Raw genomic sequence first — 22,720 nt, 5'->3', positions numbered from 1 at the left:
GATTCAGGTTTGTCGTTTCAAAAGTACCCATTCATTAAGTACTGACTGGGTCTGTCTAGTGTCCACTAAAGACAAACTCCATAAGGGGTAATGAAGAACAAATAATAAACTTGTCAGCCACTTAAATTTAAGTATGAGCTACTAAAATTTCTTTAAAACCAAAGGTAATTTAAAGTGATAGAACATTTTTTAAGACGCACGCTACTCCTGAGAGACAATGTCAGAATGAGACATTTACATTTTCCTCTCTCAAATCACACTCAAAGGAGCCTAGAAGTAAAAAAAGAAAACATACTGCCTAGGTGGATAAATTACAAAAGAACAATGGCCAGGAAAGCATGTTCAGTGTTCAGTGGACCTGGAGAAGGCAGATTGGAATGGGAGCGCTTTCATGGAAAACAGTGTGCAGTGGCAGGTAAGAGCTGCTGAAGAGTATGCTGATATCTTCCTCTGAGAATACCTCCTGCCTTCAAGGAGATCAAGCCTTTGCTAGACCTTGCAACATAGTTAATTGTATGCCTTGAGATCATTAGGGACTATTAAAGCTGGGGTCCTGCTCTGTACTCAGCATCTCTAAGTTTAACCTCCCTGTAACCAACCTTACTATGCCTTGGATTCCCCATGTAATCAGCTTTAACCTAAGGTGAACACATAGATTTAATCTTAAACTGTGTACTCTTCCATGCCCTTAACCCAGAAGTATGCATATGTGTGTGTATGCACATGTATGTGTGTCTCTGTGTGTGTGTGTCTGTGTGTGTGTACGTGCAATAAAATGAAATCAACCTTAAACAACATTACTATTCACTATAAACATTCAAAGCAACATTTGAATACAGGTTGCTAACATCAATATGCAGATTTGAGTGCTATTTCACATTAGTCAAAGTCAGTAAAATAACCTAAATTCTAAAAAGAAATTTTTTAAAAAATGCTTCAACATTTTTTGAATATTCCCCCATACTTCTTTTCTTTCTTTACTCTCCTAGTTCTGTATCTTCTCTTCCTCATCCCAGGTCTTACCCTGTGCCCTCACACTGCCCTTCAGATGTCAAAAGTGAGCTCACTTTGGCATTCAGCTCAGGCTAACCTCAGGGACAAAATTACTTCCCTTTTCTCTCTTCCTGACCCTCATCAAAACTTCTATTACCTAGAAAAAAAGCAATTTAATTAAACTAAGTCACATTGGACTGTGAATGATTGATTAATAGACTATTTAACCCTCCCTGGAATATATATTTTAAAGAGGGCACTGTAATGTAAGTAACTGTACAGTAGGGCAGAATTTCAATCAGTTCAAGAAAGCAAAGAAATATATAGGCTTCATGCAGGCAAATATGTTTTGATAGAAGAGCCTTCTGAGGGGCCCTTAAATTATCCCTGCTGGTGACCACTGCTCAGCCTCTGCTCCTAACTAGAAAACTACAGCAATGTCAGAAATACCCTTTTCCGGTTTTATAAGTGAACAGCAAAGTACTCTCAAAGGAAGGCATTTGACTTTGAAACAGACTTCAGAAGTCAGCGTATGCTTTAATACTCCTCTGGGTGAATAGATAAATTCAAATGCTTCTTTTAATTTGGTGACAAGTTCCCAAGAAACACTCTTAAACATCAAACATCACTATGACAGAGGCTAAATCCTTTGCCACATGGAAGTGACCCTACAGGTAGTCTTTTAAGATTAATTACATGCTCTTAACTCTTAACTTAGGCATGAGAAAGATCGCCAGAAATATATAATGTAATTCTGTATTGCAAAGATGTATGCAAGAAACATGTAAAGGAGCTCCTACAGGCTTCACCCCAAAATTCAGTCCCTCAGCAATTCTACCTTCTACATTCATTCCTACCACTCTCCTCTCTCTTCAAAAGCACCTATTTTTCAAAATACTTGCAGAGTATCTTCTTCAAATTTAGTAACATATAATCTAATCATTTTATAAGATTTATAATTAAGTGGTTTAAATTACACTGTTGGTACAACTACATTTTTGTGTAATTTCTCTACCTAATCTCATGTATTAAATGAAAAAAATGAGAAATAGTTTCTTTTTTGCCTTTTAAAATATATTTATTTTATGTGCATATATGTGTGCCTATGTATATGCATATTCATCACATACTTTCAGGATCCAATATGTGCAAGAGGAGGGCATAGTTTCCTTAGTATCAGAGTTATAGATGGTTGTATGTTGCCCAGTGAACCAAGTCAACTATCTACAAGAGTAACAAGTGATCTTAACCACTGATTCATCTCTCCAGCTTTTCTTTGCCTTTTGGCTTGGTTTGGTTTGAGTTGGGTTAGGTTGATCTTGATCTTGGTTTTTGACACCAGCTCTTGTTATGAAATCTTGGCTGTCCTGGAACTCACTATATAAAGCAGGCAGCCCTCGAACTCACAAAGATCGGCCTGCCTCTACCTCCCAAATGACTTTGTTTGTCTTTATTTCTCAAAGAAATTAAGGAAGACCCTCCGCTCTAGATACTTATAAATTTTGCCTTCCACCTATGACAATGCACTCCTGTCTGGTAATAATAAAAGCCACTGCCATTGTACTGTTTAATTAAATATTTAACCCTGGTTGTTGGTCAAATACATTACTAGCTCAACATTGTAAACTGTTTTTTAGAAATGTGAGGCTACACTTAGCTTCTAATAAATATGTTACATCATTAAAATATATACTTCATTCTTGGTAAATTTCTTCTCTACACTAAAGCATTATATTAATCCTAATTTTCAAAATTTGCTTGGAGTGGGAGTTGAGGGGTTTAAAGTTACTAAATCAGAGAGGCTTCTCCACCAAGCATGGTGGTGCACACCTTTAATCCCAACACTCAGGAGACAGAGGCAGTTGAGTCTCTGCAAGTGGGAGGTCAACCTGGTCTACAAGTAAATTTTATTACAGCCAGGGCTCCAAATAAATCTCAATAAGAAACAAAACGAGCATACCATGCATGTCCTTTTGAGTCTGACTTACCTCACTCAGTTGATATTACCATCCATTTGTCCGCAAAACTCATGATGTCCTCATTTTTAATAGCTGAATAGTATTCCATTGTATAAATGAACCACATTTTCTATGTCCATTCTTCGGTTGTGGGACATCTGGGTTGTTTCCAGCTTCTGACTATCACAAATAAGGCTGAGGGAAATGAGGTTCAGTGACCAGCCCAAATTGGGATTCAGCTCAAGGGGAGGTTCCAAGGCCTGACACTATTACTGATGCTTTGCTGTGGTTACAGACAGGAGCCTAGAGTGGCTGCCCTCCAAGAGACCCAACAAGAGGTGAATGAGTCAGATGCAGATACTTATACTCAACCAATGGACAGAAGTCGGGGACCCCTGTGGTTGAATTATGGAAAGGCTAATTATCTCAATCAAACGTGCTATTTCACGTTAGTCAAAGTCAGTAAAATAACCTAAATTCTAAAAAGAAATTTTTTAAAAAATGCTTCAACATTTTTTGAATATTCCCCCATACTTCTTTTCTTTCTTTACTCTCCTAGTTCTGTATCTTCTCTTCCTCATCCCAGGTCTCACCCTGTGCCCTCACACTGCCCTTCAGATGTCAAAAGTGAGCCCACTTTGACATTCAGCCAAAGCAGCAGTTATTTTAAGTTGGACATAGTACTTTACATTTTATCATTTCAAAGGAATAGACTTATCACGTCTTAGTATGTGTTTTAAAGTTCATAACAATTTTTCATAAAAAATGAAAAATATCAACCATGTTCTCAGAAGGGTTACATTTGGATGATCATCTCCCCACTTTTAAAAAAAAATCACCTCTTGTCCAGCTCATTTAGGAAAATTTAAGAATATTTTCATGGAATAATTAATTTGATCTATCTTTTGGGTCCAGAATTAGCATTTGACACAAAGGATAGCAATTATCAAAAGTAAAAGATATATACTGCTAACAAAGATCCTATATATTACTATACTAAGCCATCACCCCAGTTTCTGAAGACATTTCACAATTGGGGTAGTCCTATCTGCACATAGTAGACACAGGCCAGAGATAACACTAACCATACTACAATACACAGAATAGCCCCCAGAAAATAAAGAACTATCCAGTCTAAGTTGACAAACTTTGAAAAATCAGTGCTACTAGGACCCAAGCTCAGAGCACCAAATAGATGAAGCTTCAAGTTACAATAGCACAGAAGAAAAACTTGGATTAGCATGTATCTCCTTTAGTAGTCAATTTAACCCTGGAGATTATTCTAAATCTTAGCACTTGAAGCCCACACTCCTTAAGTTCTCATTCTACTTAGAGACTTTCAAGGATTTTCTTTGTTATTCCAGAGAAATGCTGAAGGATTCCTCTATATACTTAAAACTAAGAATAATTTTTAATAAAAAATTTTAGCATCATTTATCCATCTTGAAGAAAATCTCAGAAAGCAGTTAATTAGAATATATCTTTTCTATCATTGTTTGTTCAATGATTCTTATTTAAACTATCTAACTTATGTTCCCCTAAATGAAGCTGATTACTCACTAGTGATTTTCCTATTTCTATTGAATTTCCCAGTTCTTTGAAATCACAACACTGTTTGGGAAAAGAGGGACTCTAAATTAAAATCACATGCTCTCTATTTATTAAAAACAATATAATATCACAATAGAAATATCAAAAAAGTGTTTCCCCAATCAGTTGCTTGCTATGAAATATGACACAGCTAAACCAGCTTTAGGCTATGCCTCAAATGTACAAGCTCCCTGGTCACTGAGATATAAAACAAGCACTAATAAATGGGAAACCTTGGCGGTTGCAAGACCAATAAATCAAAACCATCAAGATAAGTTAAATGCATTTTCAGTGGGTGCAGATTTAGCATCAAAGACCTGATAATCATGCAACCACTAGAAAAAGCAATGTTTGCCATGACCTTGATCATAATTCACCAACACTCCTGATGTATAACTTTTCAACATTATATCACTCTCAGAAAATGATTTTAAGAGCTTGAACTTCTGAATGAACATTAGATAGATAGATAGATAGATAGATAGATAGATAGATAGATAGATAGATAGATAGATAGAAAGTATTTTTCTGGATACTAGAACTTAGTACAAAAGCTGTAAACATCTAATATCTGAAAAATAGACTAGTAGATAGAAAAGCAAAGAATGTAGGACTTAAAAATCTTAAAGATTTTCTAGAAATGAAAGTGTGGCTAGAAATCTGGGTAGATCCAAAGAAAGTCTACAAATATTCACCTTTAGCAATGACTTTATATCTTAAATATTCCCTCTTCTTGTAGTTGGATTCTCTGTCAAAGAGGTAATAAAGCAAGAAGAAAAGTTATCATGCTGAGATTAGAGGGCTTTCTTAGCTTTGTGTTGCTCTTCAGCTGTGAAGAAAAGTCTGGTTGCCATTGTGCATTCCAAGAAAGAGAAAGTGATGCAAGATGCTGACAACTTCACAGGGCTTTCAAAGCTGAACTGTGACTACTATAAAAGTCTTAAAACACACAAAATGGAGGGAATGAATTGCTTTAATGATATCAGAGGCTATTTACAAACTTTCATCATGCCTACTTACAAACTTTCCTCTTGGCTATTGTGATTGGAGTGAAAATGAAGAAAAAATATTTTTCAATATTTAAGTAGGATATTGTTCCCTAGAACAAAAGGTCAATTACCTAGATGACTAAAATTAAAATTTTTCAGTATCTTAAAAGTTATAATAAAATAAAACACCTGAATTAAAATACTGATGTAAGATCTTTTCTGGAGAATGAACAAAAGTCACACCCAACAGTAAATCCAGCATTGAGGAAACAGGCAGGAGAATCAGAAGCTCAAATTTAGCCAAAGCTACATAGTTTACACCCTTCTTGTAAGAAACAAATCAACTGCAATAAAAAAGAGCCTTTCTGAGTGTATAACTTTAGGTAGGTTGTATAACAACTCAAAGTCTCTGGGTATGTTCCTGTTTATTTCAGTTTGGGTTTTTTTTTTTCAGCTATAAAATAGAGATTTTTAAATCTTTCCTCTGTTATTATATATTAATATATGCAAGGAATTTGAGACATACACAAAAGGGTTCATGTCATTAATCACTAAACTTCTAATAAAACAGGTTATAAGGCAGCAATAGAGTAGGCCAGTACCCCATACCCCTTGACAGGGGTGCCAAACACAGTCCAAAGTGACAATTGTAGAGCTTTGTTGACTGCTGGGTAAGCTATTTGTCTATTCAAGAACTTAAGCATCTAATGGCGACAGAAAGTACTATCAGACACACACTCATATTTATTATCCATTAATAATCTCATTCTGTACTTTCTAAAATGTTTTCAGAATATGAGCAGAAAATAGAAAGCATGGAACCAAGTAATAGCTTAGAATTAAAACAGTATCAATAATAGACAGTGAAGGACATAAAGCAAGCTCTGCCACAATGAATCCTGGATGCTAGATTAGCAATAAAACACTGGCATTGTTCCCATATGGACTAAATTATTAATTTTTCTTTTTGTTAATTTTATGTATATGTATATGTGGATAATTTTTAAAAATCAAGAAATACCCTAATACCTGAAGACTGCTATTGCTCAAGTGCTGGCCACATAAATCAGGACAGGTGGCTGACCTGCTTGCCAGCTGAACTAACACCCTAGATTCAGTTCCCAGAGACCCATTCCACCCACCACCCACTACTCCCCACCCCGAGGCCAGATCCCTTCCACCCACCCACAGCTCTCTCTGCAGCTAGGTTCCTGCCTCTAATTCCAGCAGACTCTCAGGTGCAGGCCATACTAGTCAGAGAACAGAGACTCCCAGATGCACCATAGGCCAAGTGACTCCCTACTAAGTCAGAGGTCACACCAGTCACCAGAAATCCAGGCCACAAAGATCAGAAGACCAAAGAAGAACCAGATCCTAAGGAACAAAGCATCCATCCAACAAAGACAATCTGAGAAGTCAACACCTAGACCTATAATCATCCCAACTGCAGATGGCCTAAACACCAGTGCAAGAACACAGTAATCAGGGCAAAATGGCACCACCAGGCTATTCTATGACAGCAAGACCTGCTTATTCTAGTGCAGCTGAAGCAGAAGAAAACAGCCTTAAAACCAACTTTATGAAGATGACAAAATTACTTAAAGAAGAATTTTTTAATCCATCAAAAAATCAAGGAAAAGATAAAAAACTGGAGGAAATCAATAAAACCCTTAAAGAATGCCAAGAAAGCTAAGGAAAAACAAACAAGCAGGGAAAGAAAACTATTCAAGACCTGAAAATGGATATAGAAGCAATAGAGAAACATAAACTGAGGGAATTCTGGGAATGGGAAATGTAAGTAAGCAAATAGGAACTACAAATGCAAACATCATCAACAGAATACAAAAAATAAGAGAGAGAATCTCAGGTTTTGAAGATATAATAAAATAAATTGATTCATCAGTCAAAGAAAATATTAAATCTAAAAAAATTCTATCATACAACCTTCAGGAAATCTAGGACCTTTATGAAGAGACTTAACCTAAGAATAATAGGAATTGAAGGAAAAGAATCCCAACTCAAAAATCCAGAAAATATATGTAACAAAATTATAGAAGAAAAATTTACTAACCCAAAGAAGGACATGCCTATAAAGATACAAAAAGCTTACAGTACCCCAAATAGATTAGAACAGAAAAGAAAGTCCTCACATCATATAATAATCAAAACACTAAATATACAGAACAAAGAAAAACTTCTAAAAGCTGCAAAGGAAAAAGATCAAGTGTTGCTATTGTTACTTTATTATCATTATTATTATTATTATTATTATTATTATTATTATTATTATTATATTAGAATTATACGAAATACTTCATTTGAGACCCTGAGAGACAGAAGGAACTGGTCAAATGTCCTGGAGAGTCTAAGAGATCATGAATACCAGCCCAAAATGCTATACCCAGAGATGCTTTCAATCATCATAGATAAAGAAAACAAAGTCAAAAGTAAACAATGTCTAGCCACAAATTCAGCCCTACAGAAAGTACTAGAAGGAAAACTCTGATCAAAGGAGGTTAACTACACAGGCAAGTGAAACAAATGCAATAAATAATCTCATACCAGCAAAAAACAAAGAAGGAAAGCACACCACACACACACACACACACACACACACACACACACACACAAACACACACACACACACACACACACACACACACACAGTGGGGGGGAGGGAGAGGGAGAGAGAAAGAGAGAGCCAACAACAACAACAAACAGCACAATAACAGAAATTAAGGATCATTGGTCATTATCTCTCAATATCAATGGACTAACTTCCCCAATAAAAAGACTCAGACTAACAAAATGGATTAACAAAATGAAAACAGGATCTATCCCTCTGCATCTATCCCTCTGCTGCAAACAAGAAACACACCTCAACATCAATGATAAACTTCAGAGTAAAGGCTTGTAAAAAGTATTTCCAAGCAAATGGACACAAGAAATCTGCTGTAAGCTGGGCATGGTGGCACATGCCTTTAATCTCAGCACTCAGGAGGCAGAGGCAGGTGGATTTCTGAGTTCAAGGCCAGCCTGGTCTACAAAGTGAGTTCCAGGACAGCCAGAGCTATACAGAGAAACCCTGTCTCGAAAAATCATAAAAAAAAAAAAAAAAAAAAAAAAAAAAAAAAAAAAAAAAAAAAAAAAAAAAAGAAAAGAAAAGAAAAGAAAAGAAAAGAAAAAAAAAGGGAAGGGAAGGGAAGGGAAGGGAAGGGAAGGGAAGGGAAGGGAAGGGAAGGGAAGGGAAGGGAAGGGAAGGGAAGAAACCTGCTGTAGCTGTTATATTATCCCCCCCCCCAAAATTGACCAAACTAAAATTAATCAAAAGAGTTGGAGAAGGACATTTCATACTCAACAAAGGAGAGATTCACCAAAATGACAATTCAGTTCTTATCGTCTATGCCCCAAAATCAAAGGCAAACACATTTGTAAAAGAGACATTACTCAAGCTTAAATAATACACTGAACCCCACATATTAATAGTGGAAGACTTCAGTACCTCACTCTCACCAATGCGCAGGTCATTCAGACAAAAATTAAACTGAGAAATAATGGAACCAAAAGATAATATGAATCAAATGTACCTAACAGATATCTACAGAAGATTTCACTCAAAAATAAAAGAATATTTGTTTCTTCACAACAACTCACAGAACATTCTCAAAAATTGACCACATGCAAAACAAATATCAACAAATACAAGAAAATTGAAATAACACCTTGTATCCTATCAGACCACCACGATTAAACTTGGATATCAACAACAATGACAGAAATAAAAGAAAGCCTAAAAACTTACAGAAACTGAACAACTCCCTACTGATCGACTTCAGGATCAAAGAAGAAATAAAGAAAGAAATTAAAGACTTACTAGAATTCAATGAATATTAATGCATAATATATCTAAACTGATGGGAAACAATGAAAGTAATGCTAAGAGGAATATTCATAGCACTAAATACCTAATAAAGAAATTGGAGAAATCTGATGGTAGCAACTTAACAGCATACCCAAAATCTCTAGAATAAAAAGAAGCAAACATACCTAAGAGGTGATGGTAAGAGTCAGGGCTAAAATCAATAAAATAGAAACAACAAAAACAATACAAGTAATCAATGAAACAAGGCATTAATTATGTGCAAAAATGAACAATATTGACAAACTCTTATCTAAACTAACTATAAGACAGAGAAAGAATATCCAAATTAACAAAATCAGGTATGAAAAGGGAGAGATAACAACAGTCAACAAGGAAATACAAAGAATCATTACCTTTTTCTTCAAAATCCTGAACTTCACAAAATGGAAAATCTAAACTAAATGGATAATCTTCTTAATAACCATTTACCAAATTTAAATCAAGATCAGATAAACAATTTAAATAGATCTATAATCCCTAAGGAAATAGAAGTAGTCATTAAAACTCTTCGAACCAAAAAAGACCAAAGCCAGACAGTTTTAGTGAAGAATTTTATGAGACCTTCAAAGAAGATCTAATACCAATTGTAATGGTTTGAATATGCTTGGCCCAGGGAGTGGCACTATTTGGAGGTATGGTCTTGTTGGAGTAGGTGTGTCACTGTGGATGCGGGCTTTAAGACCCTCATCCTAGCTGCCTGGAAGCAAGTATTCTGCTAGTGGCCTTCAGACAAAGATGGAGCACTCTCAGCTCCTCTTGCACCATGTGTGCCTGGATGCTGCAATGTTCCTGCCTTGATGATAATGGACTAAACCTCTGAACCTGTAACCCAGCCCCCAAGTAAATGTTGTCCTAATAAGAGTTGCCTTGGTCATGATGTCTGTTCATAGCAGTAAAACCCTAAGACATCAATATCCCTCAAACTGTTCTTCAAAAATAGAAACAGAAGGAACATTGCCAAATTTGTTATATGAGGCCATAGTCACTCTGATAACCAAACTACATGAAGAGTCAACAAGGAAAGAGACTTACAGACCAATTTCCCTCATAACACTGATATAAAAATACTCAGTAAAATACTTGCAAATAGAATTCAAGAACACATAAAAAGATAAAAAATCATCGGCCATGATTAAGCAGGCTTCATCCCAGAGATGCAGGGATGGTTCAACATATGAAAATCTTTCAATATAATACACCATATAAACAAACTAAAAGAAAAACCACATGGTCATCCCATTAAATCTGAAAAAGACTTTCACAAAACCCAACACCCCTTGATAGTAAAAGTCTTGGAACGACCAGGGATATAAGAGATTTACTTAAACATAAAAAAGGCAATTTATAGCCAGTCTATACACAACATCAATTTAAGTGGAGAGACACTCAAATCAATTCCACTAAAATCAGGAACAAGATAAGGCTATTCTTTCTCTCCATAGGTATTCAATATTGTACTTGAAGTTTTGACTAGAGCAATAAGAAAACTAAAGCAGATAAAATTTATACAAATTGGAAAAGAAGATGTTAAAGTATCACTATTTGCAAATGATATAATAGTATACATAAGCAACCATACAAATTCTACCAGGGAACTCCTACAGCTAATAAATACCTTCAGTGAAGTGGCTGGTTACAAGACTAACTTAAAAAAAAAAATCAGTACCCATCCTATATATAAATGATAAGCAGGCTGAGAAAGAAATCAGGGAAACACACCCTTTCCAATAGCCACAAATAATATAAAATGTCTTCGGGTAACCAAGCAAGTAAAAGACCTGTATGATAAAAGTTTCAAATCTCTAGAGAAGGAAATTAAAGACAATATCAGAAGATGGAACAACCTCCCATGCTTTTGGATCAATAGGATTAATTCTTTACAGACCAGGAACTAAAAATACTCAACTTAATATAGGGAAAAAAGGATTCCTACACCTATGGACACCTGAAATTTGTTAAAGAAAACAGGAATATATAATGGAACAAAGGAAACATCTTCAGCAAATGGTGTTGGTTTAACTGAATGCCTGTCTGTAGAAGACACAGATAGACCCATATCTATCCATCACCTTACATAAAACTCAAGTCTATCAAAGACCTCAACATACAACCTGATACACTGAAATTGATAAAAGAGAAAGTTGAGAATAATGTTGAACACATTGTCACAGGAGAGTTTCCTGATCAGAACACAAATAGTGCAGACATTTAAGATCAAAAGTAAATAAATGGGGCCTCATGAAACTTAAAAGTTTCTGTAAGGCAAAGGATACTGTCAATAGGACAAAACAGCAACCTACAGAATGGGAAAAGATTTCCAACAACCTCATATCTGACAGTGTTAATATCCAAATTGGTGTTCTTGTGGGAATCCTAACAATGGGAGCAGGGACTTTCCCTGATTCCTTTGCCTACTATGGGACTCCTTTTTTTCCCACTGGATTGCCTTGCCCAGCCTTGATGTGATAGTACTTTCCTAGTCATATTATGCTGTGTTTAATTGATGTCTCTGAGAGGCCTGCTCTTTTCTGAAGAGGCATAGGGGGGTGGATCTGAGGAGAGATGAGGTTGGGGAGATGAGACTGAACGATAGAAAGGGAAATTGTGTTTGAGATGTAATATATGAGAGAAGAATAAATAAATAAATAATAAATAAACCAAGAAAGATTTTAAAATAATGAAGATCTAAGTGAAGATGAAATAATAACTTCAAATAAATGGAGGGAATAAGTTATAAAATTAGTATAATTGGGACAATCACCCTTCCTTTGGAAAGATCCTGTCCTCGTTCTCCTCTCTTGCTGTCATTAGCACTGTGACAAAAACCAGTTTGGAGAGAAAGGCACTTATTTGCTCTACAGGCTACTATCCATCCTGGATGAAAGTGAATGTAGAGGCTAGAAGCAGAGACCAGTAGAGGAAAGTTGCTTACTGGCTTACATCCCATTGCTTGCTCAGTGTTTTCTTATGCAAACCCAGGGCACCACCTAGCCAGGGAATGGCACCACCCACAGCAGACAAGGCCCTCCCATATAAATCCGTAATCAAAAAGCTATCCCCACAGACTGATATGATAGATGTAATTCCTCAACTGGGTTCCCAGGTAATTCTTTGTCAAGTAGACAAAAACTAACTAACACAGGTACCAGACTTCCTATTATTCTGAACAAGAAGTCAACTCCACAAAAAATATAATTTTACAGATAAATGTCTGATACCAAAGACTATACTTTCAGGGACCATCTATGAACTTCATTACTAGAGAAACTTCTGTGAACATGTAAAGTACCTAAAACCAGGAGGCTGAGATGCAGTGTTCTCTCCTGAGCACAAAGCAAGCTCTTTCTGCGCCTATGCTGCCACAGACTTCTGCCATTGTTGATCTTTCTTCTTTCCCCTTGGGAGAGCTAAAGAAAACAGAATATGAAAGACTTTCTACTTGAGAAAAGAACAAGAAAAAGGAAAAAGATAGCATTTTTAATCAGGATATTTTTATATTGTGATTAGTCTAAGGTTGACCTAAAAATCAGAAATCATATAAGAAAATATTTAAAACTTGAATATTTTAAATCAGGACTTTTACTCTAGAAAGTATACCAAAAATAAAGTCAAGAAAAAGTATTTGTAATATGTAGGACTAATATATGCAATCACTACCTTGTACCTTTGAAGCTATTTTTATTAAAAAGGAACAATCTAGTTTCTTAAACTATCAAAAGACCCATACTCAAAAAGTAATGCACAAACTCACTAATGAAAAAAATTCCAATCTCACTAATGATCAAAACATAATAAAACAACACATTTTTATCTGCTCTTCAAGTCTTTGTATTATTAATACATAAAAGGATGTAGTTGAGTCCCTCAGATCATTACTAGAGTATAAATTGGTACAAATTTTCTGAAAAAGAATATGGAAATCTGTCTCAAATTCAAATTGTTTGCTTTTAAACAGCAACACAAGGATGTATCTAAGAAACTAATTTGACAACACTCAATGAGTTGTGAGCAAGTTATTTACTGAAAAATTATTTAAAATAATGAGAGCTTTTAAGCAACTCATGTGTGGCTCAAATCATGTTGTTTAAACATCATAAGATACTATTCATACCCTTAAGAAAATAGTGTGTCAGCATTTAAAACATTGTTCTTGATTTATTACTATAGTACTGAAACAGTATAAAATAATTTTACATTATATAACTTATTTTTACACTTTTCATCATACTATCTTTAAAAAACAAACAGGAATATTTAAAATCCATGAGAAGGGTTGGAGAGATTGCTCAATGATTAAGAGCACTGCTTACAGAGGATCTGAGTTCCGTTCTCAGGACTCACACTGGGCATATAGTTCACAACTGCCTGCACCTACAGCTCCAGGCAATCTAAGGTCCCCTGACCTGCTCAAACACCTGCACTTAGACACACACACACACACACACACACACACACACACACACACACACACTTGTAAAAAGTGAAAAATGGGAAGAGTCCATTAAAATCAAAATTAACATGATTATTTTTCTTTGTTTTCACAGTATTTTGTCAATGAGCCTTGTTTTTATCTTTGTAATAATTATGTGAAACAGTAAAAGAATTTGTATTAAAATATAAAAATGTTCCTTTTTAATAAGCTCATAAACAATTATAAGGGAGCCCTTTTTTATAAAATAGTGTTGATTTTATTTCTGCTGTTACAGAAAGGTACACCAATCTTTTCAGTATTGTTTGTTCATGCTTAAAATAAATTAGTTGTTTCTAAAATGTATTATTAAAATACAAAATACGTGATGTGGTTCATATAAATTATAAGTGGCTGCATAGAACAATTTCTGTTTGAAGAAGCATGGATAGCTTAGAGTTAATATCTTAAAAACACTACTAAATTAGCTATTTCTAAAAATGTATAAAATATCATGGTATCTTTATATACCAAAATGTGGTGACACATTATTTATTGAAAAAATTATGATTATAAAAAAAGTAAGAAAAGTGAAAGATCCGAAAGCTAACAACAAATGTTGTGAGTCACAACATATTCTTTGGTACATACACAACAACTGGATACATTATACAATTAATTTTTAAGTCTCCAATCCTGTTCTTGAAGCACACACACTGAAAACTAGTTGCTTATTTTAGTCTCCATGCCTACTCTTTCTCCTCAGAAGCTTCCAATCCTATCAATAGCTGACCCTTGGGAACAGGACTAAGTTAACAACAGATATTCCTTTTTGAACTATTAGTAGATATTGAAAGGACAGAGTTGAACTAATCTAAGTTCATTAAATTTGAATCAAAGGGTTACCTCCCAGAGAGTTTAAATTGCACAGTCAAAACTTAAAATATGTCCATGTTCTTCTCAGTCATCACTTCCCTCTTTTAAGTACTCCAGCTTTTCTTGAATGTGAAGTATAAAGTGTCCAGTGTGTTCTTGGAGATCTCTAGAAGCACTGGAGAAACCCAGATAAAAATATGGACAGCAGCATAACCTAGGTTATACAATCCCCAATTCTTTACCTGTCTTCTTGGGACTCCTCAACACTATCAGTGAAAATTCATAGATTCAAATTAGTAGATTTTAGTGTAAAACTCCATGGCTGCTAGATTGCACATGAGAATATAAACTGGTTCAACTGCTCTACAGGGCAATCGATGGCAACATACTAAATATCTTCCATGCACTTTGCAGTATAAGTATTTATATTCAGCCAGTAATATTTGAGTCATGCCAGATTTGCTTGCCATATCTTTTCAAATACTGATCAGGTGGTATTCTAATCCACAATGCACCCATTCATCCACAATCATTAAAGCCATCGTCGATATAAGCAGTCTTTTAACCCAATGATTTCTAACCAAGACCCCAATGGATTATTTAAAATTGTGACAGTGTTTGATAGCCCCAGCAGGTGGCTTTTAATGCTTATTATGACTACTATTTTCCAGAAAATAAAAAACTGCAGTGTCCAGATCCCCTTTTCAAGGACAATGCATGAACTCAGACTCTGGGCCTATCACTAGTTTATGGTTTACTGCAATAGCCCTAACTAAACACTGCCACGGTAAACTGCCTTGTCCTGGGTCAAAGCCCTACCTAGGTGGTGTGAACAGATGATTCCTGGCTGATACAGAAAACAAATGCCTGAATCATATGCTGCAATTTGAGACAATTCTGTAGGACCCTCCTTATGCCCATAGAAAGACCTGTGTTTCAATCCTATTGCAGGGAAGACTCTCCTAGCTGTATCCTTTCATTTGGCTGTATTAGAGAACTATCTCCTGTGAACACATATCAGTAAAACTTCTGCACTCAGCTCTTCCCTCCCAGTGTCCCCACAGAGCACAATCTAGGCGATATCCACTAAGAAGCACTCCTTTGGCTACACTCTCATAAGCCAGAGGAATAAGGATGATGCCAAAGAGGTAAGGATCACTCTAAAATACAAATGAGGCTAGTCCAGTACTCACAAATAAAAACATAAGTTAGAGAAATAAAGAACTGGAAAAAAATAAAATAAAATCTGACATTTACCGTGGAGCATCCTAAGTACCCAAGTGATAGTAAGCCAAGTGAAAATGGCAAAAAAGCAAACATTTCCACCTGACCATGTGAAAAAATTACTTAGTGCTAGAGCCTGAGAGTCAACAATCACAGCCTACTAGGGCAGCAGACACTGAGGACTACTGGAGTGTTTCAGTTTGAGAAGCTACTGACAAGCTCTCTAACTACCGGCAGTCTGCCTGAATTATTCATATTTAATATTCGTGATGGTAGGAAATGGGAAAAACCCTGGAAATTTTTCTCTTGTAAACAAGCAACTGGAGCGAGGAAATGGCTTATTAAGTATGGGCACCAAGTGCCAAGCCCAGCGATCTGAGCTTTATCACCGAAACACTCATGGTAGAAGGGGAGAACCAGCTCCTGCAAGGTGTCTTCTGACGTTAATGTACATAACAAAATGCAGCATAATGATTAAGTATAAGTTTTAGTTTAAAAATAGCATGTAAGATATAGAAACTACTCAGTAGGAGTTTTTTTAAAAAACATGAATAATGAACCAGATCTTCATCTACAATGTGTATTTCTTTCTCTAGAAATCACAGTTAATTCTAAACACTCACTGTCTACCAACATAGCCCTTTTTATGCCCAGCATTCTCTTTCTAGACATTTGTCAATACTGAAAGACATGCCTCTTCCATGGTCAATGCTTCTACGCTTATTTTAATGCAATTGTCTTTAATGCAGTTCTTAAGCAAATTATTATTTCTGTCTTGCAATGTTTATACTTACAATCTTTTTATTCTATGTTATATGCAGAACTTTTACCTGTTATTTTCAAGAAACCATGTAAAAAGAAATGCCACATTGCTGAGTGTTCCATTCATGAGCTAACAACTATCCCTCCCTCTCCAAAACAGGACAATAAAATATGAACATTTGGGGAGACAAAAAAAGTTCACACTTGGAAAGCAAAATTAAGGCAAAGAAATTAGTAAGGCTTTATGTTTTGCATAAAAGGAAAATTGCTTTTTATCACACTGCCTTTCTTAATTTTCTGAGAATCAAATTAGTACCTGAAAAAAAGAATAGAGCAGGCTGAATGAATAGAGTCACTGCCAAAGCCAATGTGAACAGGAGAATTTTTCCAAAGTCTCATTTGAAAAGAATTTGATATTTTAATGTGAAAAATCACAGAAGTCCTTTGAGTTTAACTAAGCATCTCAAAATATTATGCCAAATACTTAACATTTATTTTTAAATCTTTTGAATAACTGTGTACATGTCCAAAAACAATCCCAAAAAGGATAATTTCTCTAGCTTACAATAAAAATGGCCTGCTTTTCAAAGTCTGAGAGGTAATATGAACAAATACTGGATTCTTATTTCTTTATGATATGAAATCAATTTTGTCCCAATACCTCCATGGGAAGTGCTAAGTTGAATTTACTGTCAATAATTTTCTCAAATTATTGTTCATCTCTATGAAAGAACCAGAGGAAGACGTCAAACCTTAGGACTTACTTTCCACTGGGTTGCCTCATCCAGTTTTAATGTGAGGATATGTGCCTAGTCTAATTGCATCTTGTTATGCTAAGTTCAGTGGTATCACTGGGAGGTCTGCTGTTTTCTGAAAAGAAACAAAGGAGCAGTGGATCTGGGAGAAAGGGGAGGTGGGGGTGTTTGAAGGAGGGGAGAGAAGAGAGCCTGCAGTTGAGATGTATGTATGAGAAAAGAATACATACATATGGCAACTTTTGAAAAAAAAAAAAAGCTGCTGCATTATTGGCAGATCTCATTCTTTCACATAAATTCTGGTTTTACATCAAAGCACACCATAACACTATTTTGGTCAACCTCTGATTCACTGGCCACAATCTCTTCTATGCACACCACAATCATATGTTTAATTAAATCTGGAAAAAGTACTAAGCATCCTACATTTTGGGGATAGCAATACAGACCTCCTCCTGTGTGAAATATATCCCACTTCATGGGTAAGTTGACAATTCAAGGCTAAACTAGAGAAGTCGGGACAACTTGACTTTGTTGGTTTCCCAGCTGCGCAGCTTGCAATCTTTCTATTTCGTTGAGGGAGTAGGGCATCATAACAGGGACAGATTGTTCCATCAACAGAACAAGAACTGAAGCAGCAGCAGCTTTCTCCAAAACTGAGACTGTTTTGCAAATGTGTGTGCTCTACTTAGGGCTAAGGTTATTTCTTCAAATGCTAATAGAAGTTAATTTGGTCACCAGCTAAGTTGAATTTAGAAACTATCTTTTCTCTCTTGCCTGAAAGATCTGGTCATACTCCTACATTCTGTTCCCGACTGTTAGTTTCTGAACCAAGTATTTATTCTCTTGTATGAAATTATCACTTGACACTGATCTGTATGTTTGGCACAGCCTAATTCTACAGACACATTTAGAAAGTGGCAGTGCCTCAATGTCCTTGTGCATTAATTCTTCTCTCACAGGTCACTCTGTTTGTCCTTTATTGTCAGACTGTCCCCACCACCACATGTCACTTTGAAGAACAGTTTTGTGGTCAAGAAACAAAAGTACTTGACACCATATATAGTTGTGGAAATAGATTCTTGTTGATGATTTCTATAGACACTGCTCAGTTTATACCCTTTCTGTTGTCCTTCGGATAAAAATTAAAGTCACTTGGTTTAGCATGCAAGGGCTCCACCATCTGCCTTCTGCTTTACTCTTCTAAGGCCTTCTTTCCCCACTGCCTACAAACTGGTGAATTTCTTCCCGATGTGGGAGTCTCCAAGTTCTTACTTGCCCATTCTCCTCCTTGTCTGAATGCTCTAGAAGTATCCCCATTCCCTACCCAATACACACATACACTCACACACACACACACACAAATACACACATATTCTTGTATGACACCTTCCCCACAAATTGAAATATTCCCTCTAGGAGAGAAGCTCATATGACTCAGGAGATAAATTAAAAACTCCCATTTTGGGAGAGGAAACACTTGGAAGATACTTCAGGGCCCCTCCCCAGCATTATAAAAAGGAATGAACTACTCTAGGGAAGAAGACGAACAGCAAACTACAGTAGTTTGCTTAGATGGATGTTGTGAGATCATTATTTTGATATCTCATGGGTTCTCTTTCTGGGGTGAGCCAACATGTGTGATTGTATGTGTGTATGTGTGTGTGTGTGTGTTGTACATGAAATTTATCATTGCCTAATTGTAGGAAGCCGCCCTCACATTTGCCATTATAAGATGGCGCTGACAGCTGTGTTCTAAGTGGTAAACATAATCTGCACACGTGCAGGGGCAGTTTTCCCGCCATGTGTTCTGCCTTTCTCGTGATGACAACTGGGCCGATGGGCTGCAGCCAATCAGGGAGTAATACGTCCTAGGCGGAGGATAATTCTCCTTAAAAGGGACGGGGTTTTGCCATTCTTTCTCTTGCTTTCTTGTTCTTGTTCTTTTTCTTGCTTTCTTGCTCTCTCTTGCTTTCTTGTTCTTGTTCTTTTTCTTGCTCTTGCTTTCTTGCTCTCTTGCTCTCTGGCTCTCTGGCTCTCTGGCTCTCTGGCTCTCTGGCTCTCTGGCTCTCTGGCTCTCTGGTTCTCTGGCTCTCTGGCTCTCTGGCTCCTGAAGATGTAAGCAATAAAGCTTTTGCCGCAGAAGATTCCGGTTTGTTGCGTTTTTCCCAGGAAAAGCAAGAGCAAGAGAGAGCAAGAAAGCAAGAAAAAGAACAAGAACAAGAAAGCAAGAGAAAGAATGGCAAAACCCCGTTCCTTTTAAGGAGAATTATCCTCCGCCTAGGACGTATTACTCCCTGATTGGCTGCAGCCCATCGGCCCAGTTGTCATCACGAGAAAGGCAGAACACATGGTGGGAAAACTGCCCCTGCACATGTGCAGATTATGTTTACCACTTAGAACACAGCTGTCAGCGCCATCTTGCAACGGCGAATGTGAGGGCGGCTTCCCACATATCCCCCTTTTCTTTTAATAAGAGCAATAGGCCACCCATATTAATGAGAGTGGCGATAGAGGTCAAATCCCCAGTGTGCAGGTAAAGGAGCCATGTACAGGATTAGCTCTTAGGCTCACAGGCTTTTACCCAGAGCAACCCTGACCTGCTCCCATGTCGTTTTTCCTGGGGAGAAGGACACTTGGACACTCAACCTTCTTGAAAGATGACATGTCTCCCTAGAATAGGCTCATATATGCCGCAGAGCCCTTCTACTGCAGTGCTTAGCCGTGCAACTCTCTCAGGCTGCTGAAGCACACTCACTCTATCCCGTGCAATGAGACTAGCCTCATGGGGTGCAAGAGCTGAATGGCCAGCGACCTATTGCTTAAGCATAGATAACCATATATCAGGGGAAGCACCATGTTCTAGAGCTGCAAGTGCCTGGGCAATAACCACCTTGTCTCTCCTAGTTTGGGCCTTAAGCTTACAGACCAACCAGAGAAGCAACACTAATCCACAGCAAAGTGTATCTCCAAATAATATCAATCCCACCCATTCTTTAAAGAAGGAAAATGCTGAGGAGATCCAATTGGGTAATCCTTTGATCAGAGACAGGTCCAAGCGCGTAGAGTTGACCTGAATGATGGCAAGTCTCAATTCCCGAAGGGTCTGTTCAAATTCAGCCGTCCAATTCTGTAACATATACTGAGAAAGACTTTTAACAAATTAGCTGCCCTAGTAAATTTCTCATACTGAATGGAAGTAACGCATAATGAGAGGTCCCCCAAGCTCCCGACAAACCCTGAGCCAGTCTTGTAAACCTTTGTTCTTTCTTGGGGCTATGGCCGCTCGGCACTCCTGTGTGGCTTGCTCATAAATGAGCTATTCTACCAGAGGTGCGGCTTGCTCTGAATCTCCAAAAATACGCTCTGCTGCCTCTGTCATTCTGGCCACAAAATCTGAGAATGACTCCTGTGGTCTCTGGACGATCTTTGTTAGTTGTCCAGTGGCCTCACCTGCTCGGGAGAGCGCCTTCCAGGCCCTAATAGCCTTTTCATCTGATTCAGAACTACTAAGAACTGGCTCCTTGAGCTCATCTAGTGATGAGTATAGGCTCCTTCTCCTAGAGACCTCCGCTGATTGATCTTTTTTCTTTTCCTTCCTTCTAATCTCTCCCCAGGTATTCTTACCTGACCTAAACTTTTCCTCAGGTTCAAGACCCGTGGAAAGGCCTGTATACTTATTTTGTGTACCATATTTCCTCTTTGCTCCTACTCTCTCTCCTTGCTTTACTTCTGATAGATTGCCCTGAATTTCATCCAGAATTTTCACCCCTGCCTTAACCGCTTGATAACATGTGAAAAGGAACAAAAAGGCTCCTAACACTAGAGAAAGTTCAAGGCCAAACATACCTTGTAAAGCTATTTCCCACTTTACTTCTGATAGACTGTCTTGAATTTCGTTAGAAAGTTCAAGGCCAGACGTACCTTGTAAAGCTATACTTACGGGTACCCTGTTCCCCAGCTGAAGAGTTCTGAATTCACGCAGTTGAATCCTTCTCAACAGTCTGTGTTGCAGGAACACTTCATTACCACCGTTCCCCAGCTGAGGAGTTCTGAATCCAGGCCGGATCCTTCTCAACAGTCTGTTTTACGGGAACACTTCATTACCATGACCCGCAGTTCTGGTTCCGGAATGAGGGATCTTCCTTGCGCCGGTGATGGTAACCATCCCGGGTTTTCTCGTCCCGGGATTTCTCGTCCCGGGTCTTCTCATCCCAGGTCTTCTCGTCCCGGGTTTTCTCGTCCCAGGTCTTCTTGTCCCGGGTTTTCTCGTCCCGGGTCTCAGCACCAACTCTTACACGCGTTCGCGACCGGCCAGGAAAAACGCAACAAACCGGAATCTTCTGCAGCAAAAGCTTTATTGCTTACATCTTCAGGAGCAAGAGAGCAAGAGAGCAAGAGAGCAAGAGCAAGAGCAAGAGAGAGCAAGAAAGCAAGAAAAAGAACAAGAACAAGAAAGCAAGAGAAAGAATGGCAAAACCCCGTCCCTTTTAAGGAGAATTATCCTCCGCCTAGGTTGTATTACTCCCTGATTGGCTGCAGCCCATCGGCCCAGTTGTCATCACGAGAAAGGCAGAACACATGGTGGGAAAACTGCCCCTGCACATGTGCAGATTATGTTTACCACTTAGAACACAGCTGTCAGCGCCATCTTGCAACGGCGAATGTGAGGGCGGCTTCCCACACCTAATTATTATTATTATTATATTGCCATCAAAAAACAGTCTTAAAGTATCTTTTACTGGAACATTTTTTTAAAAGAACCAAACATACATTTTAAGATGTTTAAATAGAATTATTTATGTAAAATAAATTTAAGGAAGAGAGTAATATAGTCTGCTTTGTGAATATGCCAGACAGAAAACAGAGCCTCAAGGGAATGTCTCCTAGTAGGGAACAGATGCAGACTTAGAAAGGAGCCCACACTAAGGATGTGTTCATCTCTGCAGTGGTGTAGTCAAAAGGGGACCAGAAATTGATGTTTGTCAGTGAACTGTGTCACAGAACATTGGAAAACTAAGTACTTCTATCAGAATTAACATAGTTTGCTTCATTGAGAAAGCCTTGTAAACAAACAAACTAGCATAACAGAGGGGCACACACTTAAAGTCCCAGCTTCAGTGTACTGCAGCAAAACCGCTTGAACCCATGAGTTCAAGACCTACCTGGAATATACAGCAACACCCTGTCTCATTGTGTGGGTATGTACATGTGCGTGCATATGCACACGTGAGAATGTGTAC

General features: G+C 37.4%; 1 protein-coding gene and 1 non-coding gene across 4 annotated transcripts in view; one reads left to right on the top strand and one right to left on the bottom strand.

Annotated features, from left to right (window-relative positions):
- The window catches only part of Iqcm (IQ motif containing M), a 535,822-nt gene that overhangs the window by 509,041 nt on the left and 4,061 nt on the right, over positions 1-22,720 (bottom strand). For 2 of the 3 annotated variants that reach the window (XM_030243772.1, NM_001164235.1), the window contains exon 2: positions 12,742-12,859. The exons of the other annotated variant lie outside the window; for it this stretch is intronic. The gene's annotated coding sequence lies outside the window, so the exon portion shown is untranslated. The remainder of the gene's footprint in view (positions 1-12,741; positions 12,860-22,720) is intronic. 3 annotated transcript variants of the gene reach the window in all.
- LOC115486994 lies at positions 12,673-12,879 on the top strand. The gene has a single exon (XR_003947633.1). It is a non-coding gene; the product is annotated as a small nucleolar RNA U3 (small nucleolar RNA).

The sequence above is a fragment of the Mus musculus genome, chromosome 8 (assembly GCF_000001635.26).
Source record: "Mus musculus strain C57BL/6J chromosome 8, GRCm38.p6 C57BL/6J".
Taxonomy (NCBI): Eukaryota; Metazoa; Chordata; class Mammalia; order Rodentia; family Muridae; genus Mus; species Mus musculus.
The sequence above is the reverse complement of the archived record's forward strand: the minus strand, read 5'-3'. Positions and strand labels throughout refer to the sequence as shown.